This window comes from Pteropus alecto, unplaced genomic scaffold, assembly GCF_000325575.1.
Source record: "Pteropus alecto unplaced genomic scaffold, ASM32557v1 scaffold80, whole genome shotgun sequence".
Taxonomy (NCBI): domain Eukaryota; kingdom Metazoa; phylum Chordata; class Mammalia; order Chiroptera; family Pteropodidae; genus Pteropus; species Pteropus alecto.
The window spans coordinates 244,848-253,226 of record NW_006430460.1 but is presented as its reverse complement, the minus strand read 5'-3'; the positions used below and the strand labels follow the sequence as shown (position 1 = coordinate 253,226).

At 46.7% G+C, this 8,379-nt stretch overlaps 1 protein-coding gene across 3 annotated transcripts in view; it reads left to right on the top strand.

The window, feature by feature from the left end:
* Positions 1-8,379, top strand: part of FRY (FRY microtubule binding protein) — a 261,839-nt gene that overhangs the window by 34,153 nt on the left and 219,307 nt on the right. The window lies entirely within an intron of this gene.

Here is an 8,379-nt window from a genome sequence, read left to right as displayed (position 1 = left end):
ATATATAAATTTCTAGAAGTTCATTTGTTTCTTTGCCTAATCTATTTGGATATCCTTGAGTATTTCCGGTTCCCCAAACATATTTTCAAACTCGTCTTTTATGTATTTAAACGGAGTAAATAGAGTTATTTTGGAGTCTGTATGTAGTAATTCCATTATTCGAAATCCTCTGGGGTCTGTTTTTGCTCATTGTTCCTTATGATGCTTTGTTCCCTCATGTATTTAGCTGGTTAGCTAGTTAGGTTTTTACCATGAACTGTTTATATTCCTTGGAATTTTATGTGGGACAATTCTTTGAACCTCAGACAAAGATGTCTTTTTTCAGAGAGGTTTGCCATTTGGGTCTACCTGAGGGCATTACCAGTCAAGGATCCTCAAAGTCAAATTTTGGGTCTGAGATACTTGGATTAACCATACAGTGTGAGTTTGAGTTGCAGACTAACATGAGGACTGGCTTGTAAATCTAGATTTTTCAGCAATAATTCTGTTCTTCTCTGCCTAGTGCCTAGATTTGAAAGTGTATAGTTTTTTAGACATTCCCGTAAGTGCACGTGCGCATGCACTGCATGGGGTGTCATCTTCCATGCATTTATATTGGGGACCTAGCCCTTGGCAGTGTCAACTTTGTGTGGAGAGGGACTCATATTAGATGACCCCCCATCTGGGGGCAATCGTAGGCTTTCCACCTGGCCCTGTGTGATCTCGAAAATCAAAGCCAAAGTCGTTGCAAGTTAGCAGGTGTCCCCGGGAGAAAGTACCTGCAGGGCCCACTTACCTCTGAGTTCCTTCACTCGGGTTTTGGGTCCAAGAATTTAAATATTTTATCCAGAATATTAAAGTTGTTTCCAGCAAGAGGGTGAACCCTAGTACCTCTTCTCCACATTACCCAGAGCAGAATTCCCTTCCCGTATTTTTACCAACTCCATCCTTTGTTTCAAATTCGGTACAAATTTGGTCACATTGGCAACTTGTAGGAAAAAAAAATCGATCCAATAAAAATTAGGAAAACAGGGTTAAGCAATCAACTGAGTCTTTCCTCTTAGATTATACTCTTCGTGCAGCTGAGTGACCTGCACAGTCGCTGTGCGATGTGGACGTGTAACAGGGATGGCAGGGGCCTGCGTCGCTCAGCGGCCGCGGGCAGCCTCACATTCAAACCACTGTCACTCCACGAGGCGCCCCGGGCCCCACCTCTCGCTGGGCAGCGACCAGACTTAGTAGCAGGCTGAGAACTGTCCCTGCTACAAGGGCAGACAGTGGGCAGGGATGGGAGCAGAGGAGGGGGGGTTGTTGGGGATTCGGGGAGCATTATTCCAGAGAAGAAGCTCAAAGAGCAAAGGGCTAATAAATCTCCCGGCAGTGGGTCTCCCCAGGAAGCGACAAGAAAGATGATGGAGTTACTTAAGCCTCTCTGCCGCTCCCTAGGCTCATGACAGGGCCCGTTCACCGCGACCCCCCTACACACACCTCGACCCCAGCGCCCCGCCCCCCATGCAGCTTCCCGCTCCGCCCCCGCACCTCCTCTGCCCCCTCCCCTCGCCCGATGCCGTTGATCTTGTAGACAGACCTCTCTGTAAACATGGGCGGCTAGATCTTTCTCTGCGGAGCAGTTTTCATAGCCTTTTGAGCAAGACAGAGACGTTAGGGCTCTGAGTCACGACGGTCGTTCCAAGATTTTTAAATTTCCTGGACCAGCTGAACGCTTAGGACATTAACGGTACTTAGTAGCGTTTATTTACTTTCTTATTTTTTAAGTAAGAATAAACTACAGAATAAACTTCTGCTATTGTATCGCTTTGCTGCCTAAGAAGCCGCCCCAAACGCGGGGGCTCGAAGCGCGCGTTTCTTATTTGTCACGCTCCTGTGTCAGCTCGTGTCCGGGCCTGCTTGTCCCGGGATGCCCCCGTGCAGTGTCCGGCCCCAGCGTGGGCAGCTGGGATGCACAGGGTCTTTCTCCACTTGGTCTCTAATCCGGGGAGACCAGCCCAGCCCTGCCCATGAGGTGGCCCAAGGATTTTCAGCAGCAAGAGAGAAACCGCCAGCGCAGAAGTCCCAGTGCCCAAAGCAAGTCACACCCTGATTCAAGGGGTGGAGAAATGGATTTCTCTTTTCTGGATTTCTCTTCTCCTGGAAGGAGCTGCTAAGTGACACTACAGAGTAATAAACAAACTAGGAGGAATTTGTGACCATTTATGCTGCAGTCTACCATAGTTATCATTATTCTGTCAAAAAAGAGCATCTTACCAAAAAAAAAATAAATAAATACATACACACACGATCCTTAAATGTAAAATATTTAGCTTTATGAAAGAAAACTCGCCACACTGTCCTCTTTTAAATTAATACCATCGAGTGGCGGAAACTTTATCCCTGTCAGCATTATTGAAGACAGTAGTGTTTGGAGCTGTGAATCTGGCAGCCTGGCCTGGGATTAGAGAATGGGTGGGGAGACTCCAGGCAGGGGAGCCAGATAAGGACGCAGATAAAAGATGGTGACAAAGCAGGAAGGAGGAAGTGAGTGGCTGCTGAATAATAAGGAAACTGGGAAATGCAATAAATAGGATAAACAGCTTGGAGTAGGATTTAGCACCAGTATAGGATGAGAGGTGCATGTGTGTGGTGTGTGTGTGTGTGAGAGAGAGAGAGAGAGAGAGAGAGAGAGAGAGAGAGAGAGAGAGAATGGAGTCCTAATTTTGGATAATCCAAAAATCTGATAATCGCCCATATCGGTTTTCTATTATCCTGTGACACATGGCCACTAACAGCAAATTAAAACAGCACCCGCTTATTAGTCACAGTTTCCTTGGGTGGGGAGTCGGGCATGGGTGAAGCCTGAGCTCCACTCAAGGCCTCATGGGCCAACATCAAGGTCTTGGCTGAGGCTTTTGGGAGAAATCCATGTTCGCAATTGTTCAGGTTGTCAGCAGAATCCAGGTCCTTGCACCTGCAGCACCGGGGTCCCCATCTCCTTGCTGGCTGTCTGCTGGGGCCGTGCGAGCTCCTCCAAGCCACCCACATTCCTTCTCACGTGCCACCCCCAATCTCCACGTCAGCAATGGCCATCGAAGCCCCTTGTGCTTCATACCTTCTGCTTCCTCCTTCTGCCACCAGCCTGAATGCTCTCTGCTCCGAAGCGCCTGCGTTATTAATCAGGCACGTCTATTTTAAGGTCATTTCTGCCAGAACATGACCCTGGGAGTGCTATCTCGTCAAATCTGTGTGTTCAGGGGACTAGAGAAGGATGGGTTTGGGGGGAGTAGGGGCTGGCAATTTTAGAAATTCTGCCTACCATATCTCCTCTTGGAAAGAGGCAGTGACCTAGTTAAGGAGAATTTTCCATGAAGGTATAATTTCATTGTGAAGTCACATCGCCTCACAAGGTTATTGCTAGGCGCATGGATGTGAAAAATAAGGAAACACATCGTAAACGGAAGGAATGGGATCCGAGCCCAGATTCATCCACCTGGATCTGGAGACCCGCCCGCAGCCCTCACAGGCTGCCTGGTCCTGAGCCGGTCGGTGGCATCCGACAGAGCTCTCTCCTCTTAGGGGCTGTATTACTTGCTACCGCTAGGTGTCGCTGACACAGCTGGGGGCAGGTAAACTCCCTGTGGCTGGCTGTTTCCTGTCTCCCTGAGCTGACCTGGCCTGACTTCTGTCCAGCCCCTGTATTCTGGGTTCCAGAAAGCGTCCCTCAGGGATCCAGAAGCGGGGAGCCATCTGGGGCAGTCCAGCTCTTCCAAAGCTGTGAGCCACACATTTCGCTGGGCGGGGGCTTATCCCCAGGGCAGCTGGGTGGGTGTCGGGGCGGGGGTAAGGATTGGGGTCCGGATGCCTTTGTCGCCCTTGACACCTTCCCGAGAGCCTGTGGCCCAGTCGCTTTGGAGGGACACGCAGTGCTTCTTGCCCCTCCAGCCTCAGCATTGGGGTTTTGCAGCGTCGAGACAAGTGGATGATACCAGCCAAAGCGAGAATGAAAACGCTGCAGGCAGAATTCCATTCATTGCAAAGGCCCCTGTGGCAGTCGGCTCTCAGGGCCCAGCCGCTGTCCACTGCGGTTGTTGGCCGGACGTGCTGGTGAACTTCAGATACACCTGCGGCCCTGACTCGCAAGGAGGCGTTGCATCCAGGCCTACCGCAGCTGGCCGGGGAGGGCCCTTGCCGCGGGGGCCTCTCTCCTGCAGGATGTGGGGTGCGGGCCTAGAAAGAGACGCACCTCCGGGGGTGAGCGAGCTGCGAGGTGGGGCGATGCGTGTCTAGATAAGCTTTTTTAGTGCCGGACCCTAATCATCAAATGTCTCTAGAAGTTACGGCGTGTGTCTTTACAGACCAGTGGCACAGAGGGAAATATAGACCTCACAAGTTAAAAAGTGTATTTTAGATTTACATTCATATCATCTCTATGCAGAGATCACTGATGTTTCAACAACCTCGTGGTGTATGAAATGTTTCAGTATTTAAAAAAAATATGGAGAAAAATGGAAAAAATGAATTATAAGTGATTATTTTTTCCGTGCTGTATATCACGGTTAGTCTTGAGAATTAGTCCCAGAAACTGGAGTCTGCAACGTTTTATGGCCTCAAAGGGGCATCAGAATATGAAGAAATAACAGGAAAACAATTCGTTTTCTTTTTAAATGTCATTTACAGCCAGATTCCGTTTCCTGTGTGGGTCCCACCACAATAGCCCCGAGTCGGGTTATTTTTTATATTCGATGTCTATTTGGTGATAAGAGAACTTCCTGGTGCTTGCAAAGGAACTGTAGTGATTTGGGACACTTTCAGGTTTTCACTGTGTTTTAATACAATCCTCACAATGACCCCTCGAGAGAGATACTGTCGTTAGTGACTCACTGCATAGAAAACAGAGGCACAAGGGGTTAGTGCCTCAGACGTTAGCAACATCTTGGCCACATGGCTAGGATGTGACAGAGCAGGGTGTACATCTGGGCCATGGCGCTTGAGACCCTGTGCTTGGGGCGTCTCGCCACTGCTCCTCTCCCAGGCAGCGTGTGCCAGCCTGAGCCTGCCAAGAGCCCACTGTGTCCCCGTGGACAGGATGACGGGGCATGCCACAAGCTGGCAGTCCTCAAGGGTAGCCGCTGGCCCTTTCAGTGTCTGGGATGGCCTTCCCTTTGTGTCTTCTTCCTTCCTCCCGTTTTAGAGGAGGAACTGGGTTTTCAAAACCTCCATTTTCTAATTTGTAAAATGGGTGTCACTTTTTTCTATGCATAAAACATCTAAGAGATATAAATCTTGAACAAGACACAGTCACGTGCTCATTAAACTGTAATGCAGTATTTCATCCCAGCTGTTATTGTAATTATCTCCAAGAATTTTACAATGCATGATCCCAGTCCGGGAGTTATTATAATTATCTCATATAATTCAGCTTTCATAAATAAATCAGGCCTCAATTATATTTTTCTTTGAAATTGCCATGCCATTTTCTGATAATTACTTTTAGGTGCTTTTTAACATATCTAAATCGTATCTTGCTTCCTGACATATTTCTGAGTTCTGTGATGTCTCTGGAGGGAGGAGAGAGGACACCATCGGAAAACAATTCCTGGAGCACTTTCTTGCTTGTCTCTAGAGAATCTTTACGCCCAGAGCTGTGCCTGTGTCCTCACCCAGCCCGGATAGGGGAGCATTTTGAATAAAATCTTAATCATGTAGAATAAACCCTCTTAAGAGCGGAGGCTGGGGGGTGGGGGTGGGGGGAAATACACTTCCTGGCCTTAGCATTGCCTTATTTGTACATGACAAACGCTCTCCCTTGGAGGTCGCTTTTTCTCCCAGAATATTCTAGAATGTGAGTTCTACATGGTGGAGCTGGAAGAACACTTTGAGAACATAGTAAATCATCGGTGAGCGTCAAGGCCAGGCCAGGACGGGGTGGCCTCATTTCATAGGTTACGCCTGCTGAGTTACTCTACCTGGTAGCGTGACACAAGTGTCACTTCACAAGTGGACAACACGTCAGGATGCCCCTGAGCTTAGAAGCAGCTCAAATCCCTACAGCAAAAAATAAAAAATGACAACCAATTAGATCACCTTTCTTAAACTCAAACCTTTATATTTTTTTTGAAAAATGAAATATTAAAATCGTTTTAGTGTCTCAAAACAGAGACATTATCTTCTACTCCAAAATAGTGTTATTTGCATACAGAGTGCACGTTTAGCTGGTGATATATTAAAGAATCATTTTTGTGAGTAGCATATTCCTTTTCTTCCCAGTAAAATAATATTTTGAGCTATGGCTTTTGTTCAAATTATTATTTTGCCAGATTTTATAGTCTAACCAATATGATTTTACTTAGCCTTATTAAGGTGCCATGAGTTTCGATATAGCTCAATTCCTGCTTAAACTTTCCTACGCTAACATCATATGTCAATCCAAAATGGCAAGATCATGTGTCTCAAAATAATCAACATGCAGATCATTTATTTAAAAGACTTTCCTCTTTCAAATGCTTAGGATCTTACTTGTACTTACTGTAAAATTGCCTAAAAAGTAGAATTATGGAACTGCCCCAAATGAGTCTATGTTATAGTTATTTACTGAGTATATAAAACTATGACTTTAATCTTCACATCGACAAAATCAGTCGATTCCGTTATGGCCTCTGCGTGAATGCTTCCTGTGGGCCTTTCCAGCCCAGCGCATCTGTCCCTCTGCCGCTTACTGCCTTCTTTCTCCTCTGTCCCCACGTCTCAGCCCACATCACTTCTCAGTGTGGACCATCTGCCTGGTGGCCCACTGGCAGGCGTACCCCTGGGAACGAGGTGTTACCTGCATGCCTTCTCTAGCAGATTCGGTGCATTTAGTGTCAGGTGCTCCTAGTTTGCAAGAAACTTGCACACAGTATTTGCATGTTTAGTTATGTTGCAAGCTCTTGAGGGCAGGGATTTATTTTAGACCTCTGTGGGTTCCCGTTTTTTAATAAATGTGTCTTGATAGTATAAATGATATCTTCTTACTTTCTGACTCCTCTCTTGATGGAATTTTTCATTCCTCTCGCGCTAACAGTAATGGCTTCTTCAGGGTAGCAGCTTATGATACAAACTTTCTCTCTCCATCTGTGTCTGCCTTTCTCTTCCCTTTCCCCAAATCCACACCAGGGCCACTCGGTGCAGAACTCAAAGAACAAATGGCATCTGCTCAAAATGCCCACATACTGCCCTTTTGGGCCTGCAAAGATCAAAGGGAAACCACTCAGAAAGGAATTTGAATTCTTAGTGCCAGGAACTTTGTCTTTTAATTTAAGAGCCTAGAACTAATGATTCTCAACCTATTAGACCCAAGACCCCCTTTTATAACAAGTATTTGGTACCATCTCCTTTCCTATCCTGAAATGAAATTCAAAGATAATCCTCTCCTATTAATAACTTTCAGGAAAGACAGCTTTATTTAAACACCTGTGTCTGTACCTGACATCTGTAGTATAGAGCGGTAACGGAAGTAATCCATGATGAACCTCCCCGAGCGTCAGCACCTTCAGCACTCTGACACTGTCACACGGCCAGCCCTGCTAAAATGGTCACACGCGTGAGTCTGTCACAGCGCCCTGTGAGGCACATCCCCGAGGCCGAGGGACACAGGTGCAGGCCAGGTGAGGCGTTGCCTCTGGCGTTACCATTTTCCCGACTGATGACCCATTCTTGTTAAAGCGCCAAACTCAACAAAGCACGATCTTTCCTCAGCGCACATAGTACTTGCCTTCCTTAGAAGCTATTTGGCCTGTGCAAATGGACTTTGTTTAAAGCTATGACTGTTCAATTCTAGACTTGAGTCATTGTGGCTGAGGTTTTCATCTCCGAGGATGTCAAGGGAGCATTCGGAAAGTCAGGCGGGACATCATGCTTTTCTGTCCCCTGCCCCCAAGATGTCAGTAGCATCCTCCCCCAGCTCTGGTATGACGAAAAGCACCTGCACGATTTTGGAATAAGCTCCCTAAAGGGTGGCATCACACCCGTTAAGAAACACCGATGTAGAACATCCGGGTTGCCTGGTAACAAATCTGATTCTGTTTTTATCAAAGAGCATAATTATTAAAGACACCGTCATATTGAACCACCGCCGTTTGTCTCGCCACCACACTGTAAGCCTATTGAGGGTCAAGACCACGTCCTACTGTACCTAGAGGACCCCACCCAGTGTCAGAGGATCAGTTGGCGCTCAGTAGCTATCCGTTAAATGAATAAGAGATGAGCACCTACCTTGTTTTCAAAGGAACTAGCATCGCTTTCATTAGTGATGTTACTATTTTTATCAAACTTCATTGCTAAGATATTACTATTAAATGCTGGATCGTACAAACCTAGAAAATAGTCAGTGATCTGTGCCTGGCTGAGGAAGATTATCTTTCATCTGTT